The following is a 16,735-nucleotide window of genomic DNA, read 5'->3' as shown; positions in this document are numbered from 1 at the left end:
GATGTTCATGGAAGCTTTGTTTACACTTATGAAAACTGAAAACAGCCATCGCGTCCTTTAATGGGTGGGCAGATGAATGTGGTGCATTCAGAGGATGGAGGCTTTTGGAGCAATGAAAAGGAACAGATGCTCAGTCTGAACACCTGGATTGTCTGAATATTACTACGTGAGACAAGGGCGTCTCAAATGGCTACAGAGCTTATGATTCCATTATTGCTCCATGTATAAGATGCACCCTTTTTTGAAAAATGTGGGGTTTAAAAACTGGGTGCGTCTTATACAGTGGTTGCATGAGCATAAAAACAAGTGCAAAAAAAGTGGGAAATGCAAGTAAAAAAAATCTACAACCACTGTATAAGATGCACCCAGTTTTTAGACCCCAAATTTTTCAAAAAAGGGTGCATCTTATACATGGGGCAATATGGTATATGTCATTCGGGACAAGGCAAACCTACAGAAAGAAACAGGTGAGCGGTCGCCCGGTGCTGGGGGATGAGGGGCATTGAGGTGGGAGGCGGACTTCACAGAGACTTAAGTAACCCGTCTACAGGCCAAGGAGCACGTGAATGGCCTGGAACTCTGGCTTTAGAGGCTCGCTCCAAAGCATTCATGGACAGGTCCAGAGCAGCTTTAGTACAGGAGCGTCCTCCCTTGTTACTAACATTTGACCAAGGATGTCCTCTGTGAGCCTCAGGTGCTGACCTATGCTCTCTGCTCCAGCTGCTCAGAGGCCACTCGGCCCCACGTAAGTGAGCTCCCTGCACGGCCTGTGGACTCTCACCTGATGTATGCATGGCTTGGCGGTCAGCCGACGCAGTGGGCCCCTGTGCCTTTCTCCAGCATTGCTTCTTTCCCTCAGGAAAGGCCCCACCACCTCCGTCTCCCAAAATTCTGGTCTCCTCAACTCATGGGATCGCCATGCTCTGTGCGGGATCCCCACCCTTGCTCCCTGGCCTGGAACGCGCCATCCAGCTCACAGCAGTCTGTTGTCTGCTGTCTAATACCTGCCGATACGGTTTTCATACATTCGCCCAGGTTTGTAGTCGCGTACAGCAGGGATTTAAGTCCTGACCCTGTCACTCTGTCGGATTGGAAGTGGGAGCCCAGGTAGCTTTCAGTTTTATTAATTTAAATGTGGGCAGGTATGCGTGAGTGTAACAGGAGGTTAAGCATAGAATCCGAGTCTGAAACCTGGAATGTTATAGGACGCCTTCCCTGTCTAGTGGCAGGGTGCATGTGGACTCCCAGAAAAAGCACTTACAGCCAATCCAACATGCTTGTTTCATGGAAAACCTGACTTTCTAGGGAAGAAAGGCCCAGAGCCTGGCTCCTAAAACCACTTTTATAAGAACCCAGAGGTGCTACAGGATGTCTTCCGTCAAGAAAAGAAAAATCTAAGATATTGAAACATTATCTTTTTGCTTGTTTTTTTAACACATCAGATATTTACAGACAACACTTCTTTGCTTTCTATGTACCCAAGTTTCTGACATTTGAACAAAGCCTCAAGTTAGCTAATATGATGGGTTACATAATCGGGCTTATACGCAGTTATACGAAGGTCCCCCCATACAAATTCATTAGCACAATAACAAACTCATTTCATTCCTGCATTAGCTCCTGGAGGCCTTGGTACACCAGTCTGCTTCTATCTCAAGACAAACAAAAGAGAACATACCAAAACTTATGGAATGCAACAAAAGAAGTTTCAAAAGGGAGGTTTATAGTGATAAACACCTACATTGAAAAAATAAGACAGGTCTCAAAAACACCAAACCTACTTTATACCCCAAGGAATTAGAAAAAGAAGGGAGACAATAATAAAGATTAGAGCAGAAACAAATGAAATAGTGAATAGAGAGACAATTTAAAAATTGACAAAACTAAGAGTTGGTTTTTTGAAATAAAATCAGCAAACCCTTAGCTATACTAACCAAAAAAAAAAACAACCCTCAAATTAAACCAGAAATTGAAGAGGAGATATTATATAATAACAGATGGCACAGAAATAAAATATTATAATGTACTGTTGTTAATAATTATACACCAACAACTGAACAACCTAAAAGAAATGGAAAAATTTATAGAAACATACAACCTACCAAGACTGAACCATGACAAACTGGAAAGGCTGGTTTGACCAATAACAAACCAGGAGACGGAATCAAAAAACCTCTCCACACAGGAGAGCCCAGGACCAGACGACTCCACAGGAATTCTACCAAATGCTTAAAGGATGAATACCAACCCTTCTTAAACACTTCCAAAATGACAGAAAAGGGAATGTTTCCATACTCGTCTGTAACACCAGCATCACCCTGATACCTAAACCAGACACAAGAACCCCAAGAAAATAAAAGCACAAGCCATAACCCCAATGAACACAGAAAACAAAAATCCTCCACAAAACGGTAGCAAACCGAGTTCTACATGACCCTTCTGACTGGGAGGGTGAAGAATCACACACCATGGTTATTCCTGAGTTGCAAGAATGGTTCTACACAGGCAAATCAATCAGCGTGATACACCTTAACAGACTGGAGGATAAAAATCACATTACATCTCAGGTGCAGAAAGGCATGTGACAAAAATTCAACACACTTTCATGTTTCTATACAGAACTCTCATTAATTGATTCCTTGTCTTTCAAGGAAAGGATCTGAATAGGGGAGACACAATATTTTCTAACAGCTCATTTCTCCACAAGGATGGATGGCATACAGAGTTTTTCTCAAAGTATTTTCATCAATTAAGTTTCTCAGGGAAACATACCTTTCTCCAGGTTTTTCTTTTTAAAAGAAAGAACTTTTCTGATAGCATTCTATGTTATACTCTAAACATTGGGAAAATGAGGAGCAAAAACATACATTTTTTTCTTTTAAGTTGTAAATACATCTCTTGTTAATTTTCGGTGTGTTTATAGATCCCTATTGTCACTGTGTCTTTCCACCCCATCCCTCTTTTCAGACACACATCCTCACAAACAGTGTCCTGGGCCGTGATCTCCAGAGAAACAACCAGCAGAATATATACGCATGGATACTTCCATTACACATGATGTTTAACATAAGGAATTGACTCACGTGGTCACGGAGCCTGAGAAGTCCCACTGTCCGCCATCTTCTCAGCAGCTGGAGACTCAGGACAGCTGGTGGTGTAAGTTCAGAGTCCGAAGGCCTGAGAACCAGAAGCAACAGCGAGGTGAGTTCCCGACAAGGGCAGGTGCGGACAGACAAGACGTCAGGCAGAGAGACAGAATGCCACCTTATGCATCTTTTGTTCTGTCTGGGTCCTCAGTGGGTTGGACGATGCCCACTCTCCCTGGGGGGGCCCATCTGCCTTCATCCACTTTCAAAGGCTCGCCTCCTCCTGACACACCCTCACAGACACACCCAGAAATGCTGTTTAACCAGACATCTGGGCACTCGGTGGCCAGGGCAAGTTGACACATTGCATTAACCATCCCAAGTCCAGCCCTTGACAACTGGCACCCACGCTCACCTCTGTAAGCCATCCTTAATATCCAAATCAAGACCATAACGAGGTCCTACTTCTGCCTCCCATGATCCAGTTACCCTGCATGCACGTGGAAACACGCCAGCCTCTTCCCAGAAGAGGTAAGTCCTTTGGTGATGTCGCTTGAGATCCCATAACTTAGACACTATGATACTAAGTCAGTACATCTTTTGCAGTGTGATGATGGAATATGAAACACTTTATTCACACACACACATGTGCATGATGAGACAAGGAGCACAGGTGCCTGAGCCACAGTCCTGCATCTGCACTGGCCATGTGGCCAGAGTTGGGGTGCATAACCACCTTCTAACACAGCCCATTCCATCTCCCCTTTGTCTTCAGCAAGCACCTCGTGTGGTCAGGGCGCTTTACTGGAACCATCTGGAAACCAGGCCTGAGTCTTGTCTTCCTTTGTCAACTGACTGTAGGGGACACCCCAACAGAACCACAGGTGCAGGCTGGGGGAGAAGGCAGAGCAGCAGGGGTGGGGACCGGGGACAGCTGCCACTTCTTTGCATCCCTTACTTGTGCCTGCAGGGCCTGCTCTGGCCTCATTGTGTTTGTACATTTCCATCTGAGGATGGACTGCTGCTGTGCACGCCCGGCGCGAGGCTTGGTGGCCGGATAACACCCAGCGCCTGATGGGCAGCTGAGGCAGCTCCTCAGTCTCTACTAAGGACCAGGGACAGGCCAAGGGCTGTTTCTAACAGGAAGAGCCGTTCTCTGCGGGGAATGGCAGGGCTTCGCACCCACGTCCTCGGGGCCGGACCACGGCCCACCCGCAGGGGCTGACAAAGGCTCCAGGCAGCACCCCCACCTGCCCCTGACGCTTCAGGCACCATCGCAGCTGCTGGGCACGTGCCCTGGGCAGGGCCGCTGCCACAGCGGCCTGGGCACTTGGCAGAGGCTTCTCTTGTCCAGCGCCTCCCTCAGCTCTAGCCACTCTTCAGGTCACCTGGTAAATGGGCTGGAGTAACACGCCCAAACGAGGGACATGCCGCCTCCCAAACGGACATGCACCTCCGAGGCACTGTGCTTCCTTTCTGGCTACAGGACGAGCCGAATCCAACAACGTGGCCTTCACCTGAGAAGGACTCTCTCGACAAGGCTCACCCCACTGGACCCCAGGAACCCACAGAGGCAGGAGACCCCTGAACTTTGGTCAGATTTGTTCGCTATCCTCTGGCACGCAAACGTCTCACCAAGAAGACTAGAATGATTGCTACTTCTCGCTCTCTAGGTCCCAACCAATAAGGAGTTTCAATATAATCATATGCAAATCACGAAAACTAGCCTCCTTACTTTGAATTCAAGGATTATTATCATGGGACAATTTTCATAGTAAATGTAAACTATTTTTCCATAGTGTTTACTTTTATCTGGTAAACAATGACTTTCACTCATTCAATAAAAAACTTTTACCTTTCTCTCCTCCCTTAAAAACACTATCTATATATCAGAAACAAACAAAAAATGTGTAGTTGTTTCCCAGTTTCTCCCTTTTAGTGAAAGGATAATCACCTTAGAAATCTGACTGCTAACAAATTTTTCTAATGAACCTCTTTGCTGTGTATTAAATTAACTTCCGTCTGGTGATCTAATACCTCCTTTGCATAAAAGCACTCTCTGCTTCCGTTTGGACCTGACTTTTAACCATAGCTTTTGTGCTGTGAAAATAGTCAGAGCCTACCTTTTTACCCCTTCCTTGTTTTTTCCCTCTAATTTACATTGCTGATCTGATGCCAGCTTCATTTACGTGTAGCTATGCATGTCTTCATTGTGTCATCCCAGTCCCATTGCTAACTCCTTCTCTCTCTCTTTTGGGCAGTTCCATCAGCTTTTGTTATTTGTGCTTCCAGCCAGGTAGCAAGAGCTGCCAATGTGGAGAAGAGCAAGGACTTCTAAGACCTGAATTGTTTTTTCTCTCAAGCACCATTGCTGTGGGCGTTCTGACAGGTAAGCTGGGCGAACCGTGGCTCTCACAGGCCTGTGAAGGAACAGTTCCCACAGAGCCTGCTTGGCTCGCTCCATGCTTTCTTTACATACGCACCCTTCTCTTAATGAGAGTTATCCACCTGTGAAATGATGTGTGACTTTAACAAACAGCACACACTCATTTCCTTCTTCTGTTTGACACTATCAGCATCGTTGCTGTTGGAACACTGGGAAATTCAGCGTCCATGTGCTGAGAAGCCATCTCCACGAGCGTCTGCGCATCGTGGAGGGCAGGCTCTGTATGTACTCAGTGCTGCTACAGTCTGGATGCTGTCCAGCACTGGCCTCGCTGGTTCACAAAGAAATTTAAAAAAAAAAGGCATACTCATGTGCTTGCTGATCTGCAGGCTTACCACACAGCTTGCTTTTGTCATTACTATTTTGTGTTACTACAAGGAATGGCAATGTCAAATTGAAAAAACCTCTGTAACTGAACAGAAAGGCATTCTCTTTATCGAGTACAGGGACTATTCACTCCCCATTTTCCCAGCGCCACCTACATCCTCCTGTAGCACCACTGTGTGGATGTTTCTAAGGCTCACGTCCAAAGAGCCGTAACAAACACCCACTGATTTATGAGTTTTCTCCTACTCCTGGAAACACATCCCTGGAGGGGAAGATTTGGATGAACACACACGAGAAAGCACTTTCCTATTCCTGCCTGAAGCACCCATTCATGGAGCTCTCACTCTCTAAGCAGCTCTGGCGCTATGATCCACTTTGTCTCCAGCATCCTTCTCTCACAGGTAAGTGTTGCCAACAGCTAGACTGACAGTGCCGCCTCCAGATACAGCTCCGCACCCTGTGACACTCATCTGTGACGAGCATACTGTGCCAGTCGGCTAGGGCAGCCATGCCAAAACTGCTTTGCCAATTTATGTCTCCCAGTCTGAGGCTGAAGTCTGCCATCAGGGTGCTGACAGGGCTGGGTCCTGGGGAGGGCTCTCTTCCTGCTTGCAGAGGACCACCTTGCTGTGGCCTCACATGGCCGGTCCTCATGCACATATGCAGAGAGAGGGCTCTGATGTTTTCTCCTCTAAGGACACCGTCCTATCAGATCAGGGTCCCTCTGCTTATGACCCCCCGTAACCTTAATTATCTCCCTAAAGGTCCTGCTTTGAATAAGGTCACACTATAGAGGGTGAGGGCTTCAACATATGAAATTTGGGGGAAGACACAATCCAATACTTGGAAGCTGCTCTTCCAATGACATACTTGGTGTGTCTGCAGATATATTACAGTACTAGTGCCAGCAAACCTCAATTCACTTAAAACTTCACCCCACGAAGTCATCTCTGCCCTTTATATGGTAATATTGACACATAGCTTCTCCCAGATGAGCTGAAATCATGATAGAGCTGTAAAGAGTATTTACTGCCCAAGACATTCACATTTATAGTTACTTATTCCCAGCTACTTGAATTCCTTTGCACTTTTTAGAATCAGAGTCATTTATTTTTAATATGTTTTTGCTTTTGCAGTATGCTAATATGACCAATTTAGAAGTATAAAAATGTCAATACTTTTTATTACAGAGTTATTTTAAAATGCATGACTACGATACGAGGCCAGATGCAGATAGCTTGGGACCTCAATATGTGCTTCCTACAGAGAATTTGGACAAAAACATTGGTAAGAGCTCCCAGCACTGTGGTCACTGGATTCCCCCAGTGACGTGGTCTGTCCCCTGCTGTATTCATGTCTGCTACCCCCACTTTACCGGCAGGCACATCTTACTTAACACAATGATGTTGATGTAGTGGCTATTTTCAATTCAGGCTATGAACTTAGGGGCACAGGTTCCACTAAGAAGCTCTATGAACTCTAAAAGGCTATTTCATGACTCTGATGCTATTTTCTTTGTCCTTAAAATAAGGGGATAATAGATCATCTCTAGTGTTTTGTTTCCACACCCCCCCCACCCCCATCAGTAATAGTATTATTTCATTCCATGGCTGGTCTCTGCTCAAGAATTTGGCCATCTGAAATCTTGCCTCACCATATATGTGACTTCATTTCTTTTATCTTCCAAAGAGGAAACTTTTCCTCCCCAAATAAGATCTGTTTGCCACTAATTCTCTTATTTGGTCTTGGGGCTTGTGTCAGTGCTGAAATAATACAATCGCCAAACTCAAATTCTATATCCAATGTCATATACTTACAAAGAAAACAGTAAGGACAGTTTGAGACAAAAACTGGAATAATTAACCAGAGCAGACCCACACTAAATCTAAATGAATATTAGGTAATTCCAAGTGGAACCCTTCCACCAAAGAAAGCCCCAGGTCCAGATGGCTTCACCAGTCAAGTCCATTGAATATTTAAGAATAATACCAGTCCTACACAAACCCTTCTACTAATGAAATATCGGATCACTTCTCAGCCTAATTTATGTGGCCAAGAAAATCTTAATAACCGGCGAAGACAACGCAGGAGGAAAGGAAAGTCACTGACTAGTCTCTCTATAATTTTTCATTCAATTGTGTTGAAGTACAGAAAGGCCAATTCACTGTGATTGAGTGGGCTTATTCTAGGGATACACGGGGAGTTTCATATTTGAAAATCAATGACATTTACCTTTACCAGTAAAAAAGAAATTAAGTGATTTTTTTTTTTTTTTTTAGCTGAGCCATCCCGCCACCTGTTGGCAGCTCATGGCTGCTCAGCTCGGGCTGACTCGAACCGCTGTTGCTCAGAGCTCAAACTCTTGAGCGAGCTCTTAACCAACTGAGCCACTCAGCCGGCCCTAAGTGAACATTTTAATGGATGGGGAAAAAGATAATTCAATATCGATTTTTTCAAACTTCTTAACAAACTAGGGATACAGAAAATTTCTATAACATGATAAAGTGCGTATACAAGACAGAAAACATGCTACTTCATGGTGAAATGATTTAGTCCTGAAATTGGGAATAAGACAAGGTTTTCTCTTCTTGCCACTTATATTCAACATTGTAAAAGAATTCTTAGCTAGTGTGATCAGAAAAAAAGCGATATTTGAAAGGAAAAACAAAAGTCATCCTCACCAAAGACATAGGTTATCAATTGCTGTGTAACACGTCACACCAGAAACTGAACAACCATTTATCTATCTCCCGGCCTCTGTTTGTGGGGAATTTTGAAACTATCTGACTGGGTGGTACTAACGAGGGCTGTCCAGTGAGGCTGCAGTCAGATGTTAATTAGCTGGGACTGCAGGCTCATGGACCAGACGGACGCTGGGAGACGGTTGGAAGGAGGACTCCGTTTTTGAACAGGCAAATGTGTTTCAATAAAACTATGTTATTTGAGTCATTTATATTTACCTTCTCCTGTAATATTTCTGCAGTGCTTCAGTCTTTCCTGAATACCTGAGTTTCCTACCGGTAGGCTTTCTTTCAGCCCAAAGAATTTTACCTTATTTTTTTCTAAAATTCCCTGTAGTACAGTTTGGCTCGTAATGAACACCTTCAGCTCTTGTTTCTCTGAAAATGTCTTTATTCTACCTTAAATTTTGAAGATGATTTTTGAATTTTAGGTTGACTTAATTACTTTCAGTATTTTAATTATATTGTTTGATTATTTTGAATATTTGCAGGATGTAGGATTCACTGAGCTTCTTGGATTTGTGGAACTATTTTTCATCAAATCCATAAAATGACACTGCTTTTACCATAATTGCCTAAAGGTATGTCTACTTGCATGTGACACGGATGCTTGGGTAGAGGTGGCCTTCCAGAAGATCTTTGTGTTCAGACGTCGCAGGCACCATGTCTGTAGCTACTTTGTGTTTAGCAGTGCTACACTTACTTCCATTACCTCTGCAAAAATTTAACAAGGGCATGGAGGATTGTTACGACATGCAAAACACGGCTGTGTGTGTGGTGGGCCAGTTCCATGCTGCATTGTTATCTCACTTGTCTGTTCTATACGCAGAAACCTTGCAGTCTTTGGCAGGAGCCTCCTTACCTGCCAGGACTGACCCTGTGGGTGTGTGACCGACCATAGCCTGCCACTCACCTGTGCAAGGCCCGCCCACTGCCGGTCTGTGCTTCCAGGCAGGCGCCACTTTAATTCTTTCTCTTACCATAAAAGCAAGAGGTGAACACACCTATTTGCATCCCAAGCAGAAGTGAAATTCTCTTTGCATTACTGAATTTATTTTATTGCATTTTTTTAGCCTAACATTTCCATTTAATTACTTTTATAATTGCCAGGTCTTCCTTGAAATTTCATTTTGTATCTCCATTGCTTGAATAACCTTAAGGTATCTGATTAATCCTAACACAAAAAGTCATGTTTCCACGGTCTTTTTTTCTCTTGTTGCTCTGTCATGATCCATCCTCTCACATGAGTAAGATGTTTGGATTGTGCTGTGTGCTTTACATGAAAATTTTCATTAATAACTGAAACTTGCTATGATACTATTTGCATCCCAGTATCATTTTCCTTTCTTCTGATAGGTACCTAGTGTACAGACACCCGTTTTGCTTACTTTAATTCGAAAAGAAAGTGAGATATTTAAATCTGGGCTTTTGACCCTGAAAAGTTACTGTATGTTGAACTCACCTGTGCTGCTAGGGGCCCAACGAACACCTTGGGTGTTTTTTTCAGAGACCTTAGCCCTTAATAGGCTCTAATTTGTATTAATCATGACTGTCGGAAGCTCTGCTCAGGGTATCAACTTCTCAAACACAGCTGTGAAAGTTGTCACCACCTGAGGGGACACTTTCCTCTGAGAAAGGATCTCAGCAAGTGTCTGCCCCTCTCTCTGTTCTCATGATCTTGGGCCCCAAGTCCACGCTTCCCTTAGGACACGTTTTCAAGTCTAACTTTCATCTTTATAAGCTGTTTTCAGCATTATGGTTGATCAAGACAATCTAATACACAAACACTGAATGTAAAAATTATGTGTTAGACATTACAAAAGAATTGTGTTAGAAATTAGAATTACGTGTTTGGAAGACAAGTCCTTATCCAAGTCCTCACCTGAGTTTTGGGCAGGCAGAGACGGCTTCTGGTTCATCACTGTATAGGTGGTACAAAATTGCCTGGAACAGAGAAGGTAGCCTTCATTGCTTTTGAATGATTTCATAAATAAATGAAAATATTCATTTTTCACAAGAAAAAGCTTATCATTCCAAGAGCAGGAATCCAAGACATATGATAGTGGTTGGTGTTATTAAAAATGTCCCTTTATCTATCCTCTCTGATTCTTGTCTCTTTTCTAATTAATTCTCTAGTAGTTTTCTACAATACAGCTTTGACAATTCTTACAATCTGTGCTATAGAGGCAAGTATCCTTTGAAATAAAATATTTGTAATTATATATCTCCCAAGTAATTATAACATCAAACTTGTAAAGAAAAAAGCATTTTCATTTATTGTAATGTTATATTATTGTTCACAATACTTTTATATATCCCATATGTAAAACAAAATAAATGATAGAATTCAGTTTTCACATGGACATTTTTCCAATTCCCTTGATTTTAAAAGATAATACTTAATTTTTTCTAAGAAATGATAAACTGGGGATGTAAGAGAACTTGAGGAATATATGAAGCCCAATTAACCTTTCTCTTAAGTATTGGGTATATCTATGTGAGTTAATATTCTTTAACAAAGCAAGCTGGGGGTCTCGAAGAACAAGGTGCTAAAGGTAGAAGTGGGTTGTCACACGAATCTTTTCAAAATGCAGCCTCCACTCTTTTTATCATAAAATTATTCACAAAAGAAGAGAACTTTGCAAAAGTATTTTTCAATTTTAACTTTCCAAGAGCACAAAATATTTTGTGTAAAGAAATAAATATTTGCTACTACAGTAATAAGAAAAAATACACATTAAGGAAGTTTCCAAGCAATCATGTTTATGTAAAGAATGTAGGACCTACAAGAAATCTCAGCAATTAAATTCCAACATGAATCCCTGTGAAAGCAATTACCTAAGAAGTTAATACCATGATAACTCCAAAAGACTCCATGCAAATTATCAATCAATAGACCGAACTTTTACCCTAGAACCATCTCGTTATTTACTTGACTATTTAGTTCAACGATTAACTTGAATCACCAAATCTGCCTTCCCTACTGTATTTTTCTAAAATGTTCAAAAAATTCCCAACTTAAAAAAATAAACTATTTGAATTCTGGTTTATAGTCAAGCAGGTAAGAAGCTTAGAAGTCGTGATTCCATCGTAACTAGTAAAAATCTGAGAAAACTGAAAAAAACAGCCACAAGGTATGATCAAACAAAATGGGGGACTCTGTGAGGACAGGTCTGAGTTACAGCCTCCTGGGCACCCAGACATGGAGGAGTTTTACCTCCAGGAGCCTGGCCAGGTTCTCAGTAACCACCAGAGTCAAGCCTCCCCCTCTAGCACAGGGAGGAAAGGAGCCATTTTGAAATGTGCTGGAACCTTCCATGGTTCTAACCAGGGCTGCTCTCTGGAGAACAGTCTGACCGGAGCCTGACCCCCCTGGGGCCGAGGACACCCGACTGCAGCTGGCTCTAATGTCACATGGGGAGAAAAGGCCAGCTCCACACCCCCACCCAGCCTGTCCCAGGAAGGGGGGAGGGGGGTGAGAGGCCCTGGTAAGGTTCACAGTTCAGGGGGGCAGCTCCCCAAAGGCTAGTTATCACCCTAGGACCACAGGAGGGCTCCCCATTCCTCACATCACTGTGGCCTCTTTACGACTCTGCCTTTCCCCCCAAGTTGCCAAACACACGTCACCCGGAGGTCACAAGGTGAAAAACACGCTGAAGAGACCGAACCACGGGAGACCAGCATGGCAGGTGCTGGGATTATCGGACCAGGGATTTCTACCAAATCTGGTCAATATGCTAAGGGCTCTGATGGGAAAGCAGGCAGCGTTCAGGACACCTGGGTAATGGGCGCAGACATGGGAATTCTAAGAGGGGAGAAAAAAGGAACACTGGCCGGGTCTCCGGTCCCAAACACAAGAGCTGGGACGCCAACAGCTCAGGGACTGAAACACCCACAGTTCTTCTGGGATCCCCAGGAGAGACGAGGAAACAGGGAACCACTGCCTCCAAGATTGGGGAGACCGACAGAGGAGCACAGAGAGGAACTCACCGATCAGACTCGGGCACAAAGCACCCCGGACCCAGTGCTGCCAGGACCTCAACGCGGCCTGATCTCAGCAGAAACCACCCGGAGCCCGGCCTGCTGCGTTTTTATCAGAACCTGACTCACCTGGGCAGGAAGTGCGCAGTCCCAGCCAGTCCCGCCCACCCTCTCCCACCTGAGCGGGACGGAAGCAATGAGAAACACGTGTGCGGCTCACAGCCCAGAGACACAGGCTCAGTGAGAATGAGCCCTAATCAGGGGATCAGTCCCTAAAGCCTGTTCCAGCAGCCCTGGTCACCTGGTCACCATGTCTGGTATCAAATTGTAATTTAATGAGTGATTTAGTGATTTTGTCAACCATGCCAAGAATTACACCTGTTTTTATTTTCAAATCACATGGTATCTCTACACTCGTCACTGAAACTCCAAGCAAAGGTATAGATTGGAAGTATCTGACCAGCATTAAATATTTAAATCAAAAGTCCATATGTGTGAATATAAAATTTTGTATTTCAAGTTCACTATAGAATAATATATTTAGTTCTCATATTTACTTGGCAGTGATTAAATTTACATAAGGTATAAATTTTAAAGGAAGGAAACCTCTTCCCTGCCACTGAGGCTGCAAACGTGATGCCCTTGGGGGCGGGTCCCCATGGAGCTGGTGCAGCCTGTTGGCAGATGGAGGGTGAGGGCTACCAGCCAGGCCCTGCCATTCAGCCATCAGCACACAGCAGACCTCGTGCTGGTCACACACTCATCCACCCAGCCTCTCCCATGCAGCCCACACACCTGTGCCTGCCGGCAGCTGCCGTTTTTATTCTTTCTGTAACGGGCACGCCCTGCTGCACCCACTGCTGCCTAGCACTGCCGAGCCCCTGCTCTGACTGTTAGGAGGCAGCCAGCACACCCTCCTGCAGACTTTGGAAGAGCAACTCCGAGTCACCCCAGGGAGAGCGGGGAAGACGGAAAACAGCACTTCAGGATGGATTCTGGAACTTTCTAGCTGACCGACAATGCATCCCTGGGACATGGGTTTACCTGGCTGCACCACCACGGCCGCCGTCTTCTGGCATACATTCAGCTCTCACTGACACATGCAGTGCCTTTGTCATAAATGTGGGAATACTAAGAAAATAGGATATATTAGATTTCATTGCCATGTTATGTGTCCCTGTAGCAGTTGTGTTTCACTGTTTTATACCTAGGTACTATCGTATTTGCAGAGCATAAAAATATTCCTGTGCATAACATTGTTTTGAAAAGCTTCATATTTATGAAACTATTATGAAAATTGGAAAATACTAATAATCGAGTTTGTTTCGCCTATGTATTGTAGACCCTGTTAAAGATACATCCTATATTATCCAACTGCCATTTGTCACCTGGCTGGCAGGTGTCTCCTTGTGAATCCACTTCATTCTTTCACACGGCACTAATTAATGCTCAGTGTCACGCTTAGGGGACCCATGTTTGTTGTTACTGGCATGCGATAACGCTGGTGCTTTCCTAATCAGGGTCCACTGACGGTGTAAAGAATGTGGGGCGTGCCTAGGTGTGAAGGACTCATTTTCGCTCCTCTCTGAAAATGCAGGGAGGGGCTTTCCCTCCACAGTGAGCATAAGCAAGCTGGACTGCAAAGGCTGGAGCGTTCCTTCGACTGTGTCATGAATGATTTCAAGTGGACACCCCCACATACTGCAGCACACGCCATCAGCCTCAGAAATGACAAATAATGAGGACTTTCCACTAAAAACCCAAAGGTGTCCTTTCATTACATCAACAGAAGATAAGCACCGAATGTTCTACAGTACCCTTCTATTGTGTTCTGAAGCCCAACCAATTCATCATCGCTTCTCCAGGCATGAAATATAAAGCTTCAAGGGCAACCGATATTGAATTTTTACAGATGATCAGAAGAAAGGTGTTAAAAACGTCAGCTCTTGAAATAATGATACTCTGAGGACTGCTAAGCATTCTGAAGAATCTTACTCAAAATCTAGTCTGTGATATGCTGGTTAGCTGAGTCTTCACTTACAAACGTTTAACTTAAGCTTGTCATATTAACCTGAGACAAACACATATTTATTTAGCTAATCATTTTGGAATAACTATTTTCTTCTTTGCAACTATTTCAAAATCTTAGCATGGGAATTCTGTAATTTACATAACAAACATGCATAACCTTATACTAACACCTGACAATTACATCACTAACTCATATTACTCAATTGAAACACTCTGTTAGCTTACCCACAATGCTTTGCTTTGCCAGTTGGTGGTGTTCTGGGCAGAGGCTGCTGGTCAGCGTCAGCCTGGGCCCAGAGCCTGGCAGCGTGTGGAGACAGAGCCCCATGCACTCTTGTTGGCAGGGAGCAGGATGGATGAGCAAACCTGTGGTGATGGAGAACTTGGTGTATTAGTCTGTCTAAACTAATACCACCACCACCACCACCGACAAAATTGAGCTGGTGTACACACATCAGAGGAAGATACTAAGGTGAAAGCTTATGAAGTAAACACACGATTTCCCAATGAAGACAGAATTATCCAAATAACATTGTATAGAGGTGTGATGCAAAAGTTCCTGAAATACCAGGAGAGAGAGAAAGTGACACAAAATGTGCACATGCATTAGTGTATCCTTTCTTATTTAATTGATGAACTGCCAAGCGTAAATATAACAATGCAAAGGAGAATAACGAAATGAGAAGGGCTGGCAAAATACATCCATAACACACCGACTGAAATTTTAGTAACTAGAAAGGAACAGCAAATGTACACCTAAAAACATTAGCCTCTTGAGAAAATAGTGGGTTGTCGGGAAAGTCATGACGCATTTTTGCATTGAAAAACATAGAAAAATGCGTCATGACTTTCCCAACGACCCAATATATTAAATAACTCTTGGAGCAAGAGGAAATCCCAATGTCAACTACAGACTATTTAAAAATGACTTTTAAATTGAGATGGGAATATATCAAAAAGCAACAATTTGGTCTAAGCATTCTGGTCATAGGAAAACTTAGTATACAACAAGAAGAAATATAATTATAAATAACTGGAAATAAATTTAAAAACAAAAATATAAAACTGAGGATAATAAATGGACTTAAAGATAGAAGGAGAAGTACTATATAATTTTTTAATTAAAAAAATAAGTCAACTAAGAACCACGGGGAATATTGCAAAGCTTTCTTTAAGGGCACTAGGTCTAAAATGCTTTATTGATTTAAAAATACTTTAAGTATTACATTATCTCCCATACCTTTTAAACTACTGAAAAGTTTGAAACAAAAGGGAAAAATTTTAATTTACATTACAAATACACATAACTCTTATATTAACACCTGACCATTAATTATATCACTAACTCATATTCCTCAATGGTTTCAGTTACCAATATACTTGCTGATATAGTAACTATAATATTAATAGGTAATATTAGTACATCCAATAAATTACTACCATATCCAAATATAGTAGCTTCCAGAAATGTGAATACCACTTAGCATTAACAGTCAACTAAAATAATTTATTACACCAGTGAGAAAGAAAATTGTGTATGACTACTTTATGTTTAGTGAGCATTGCTTAAAATTTAATATCATTGGCATTTAAAAAAATTAATCATGAAAGGATTTGTTATTATTCTATTGTTACTCACTGGTGAAAACAAAAGTCTTTCTCATTGGTAGAGGAGATATTTCAAGTAACCAAAAATGTAAATTCAAACAATAATAAGTATCAAATGTTTTACAGATGTAAAATAAGAGTAAAGTCACATAGTGCTATGGAGGCAGCTGGCAACAGCCCTCTTGCTTTGCAATTTTCCTTAATTTCTTGTTGATGATGCGTAACAAAAGACTTGAAGAGGTGGCTACTTTGAAACACTAAAATCCCATTTCTGCAAATTGTCTCTCAGAAAAATTTAACTGTATATTTCATACCTTCAAATGCATTATTATAAATGTGCTGGGGGACTAGTAATATTTCAGATGACTTTTATGTTTTTCCTGTGTTTTTTCTTTCTTTTCTCTTGTGCACATACATTATTATAAAACATAATAATGCTGATGAGACTTTTTATATTGCACATTTCTGATAACCACAATGAAAACATGGATGATTTTATACAATATGGACAATAT

At 42.6% G+C, this 16,735-nt stretch overlaps 1 long non-coding RNA gene across 1 annotated transcript in view; it reads right to left on the bottom strand.

The window, feature by feature from the left end:
* Positions 1–3,059: 3,059 nt before the first annotated feature.
* LOC109374531 (uncharacterized) overlaps positions 3,060–16,735 on the bottom strand; it is an 84,271-nt gene continuing 70,595 nt past the window's right edge. Inside the window, exons 5-6 of the long non-coding RNA XR_002122405.1 lie at positions 10,483–10,544; positions 3,060–3,177 (exon numbers count right to left, since the gene is read on the bottom strand). This is a non-coding gene — a long non-coding RNA (uncharacterized LOC109374531). The remainder of the gene's footprint in view (positions 3,178–10,482; positions 10,545–16,735) is intronic.

The sequence above is a fragment of the Hipposideros armiger genome, unplaced genomic scaffold (assembly GCF_001890085.2).
Source record: "Hipposideros armiger isolate ML-2016 unplaced genomic scaffold, ASM189008v1 scaffold_1, whole genome shotgun sequence".
In the NCBI taxonomy this organism is placed as follows: Eukaryota; Metazoa; Chordata; class Mammalia; order Chiroptera; family Hipposideridae; genus Hipposideros; species Hipposideros armiger.
Note: the sequence above shows the minus strand (reverse complement) of the source record. Positions and strands in the feature narration are given on the sequence as shown.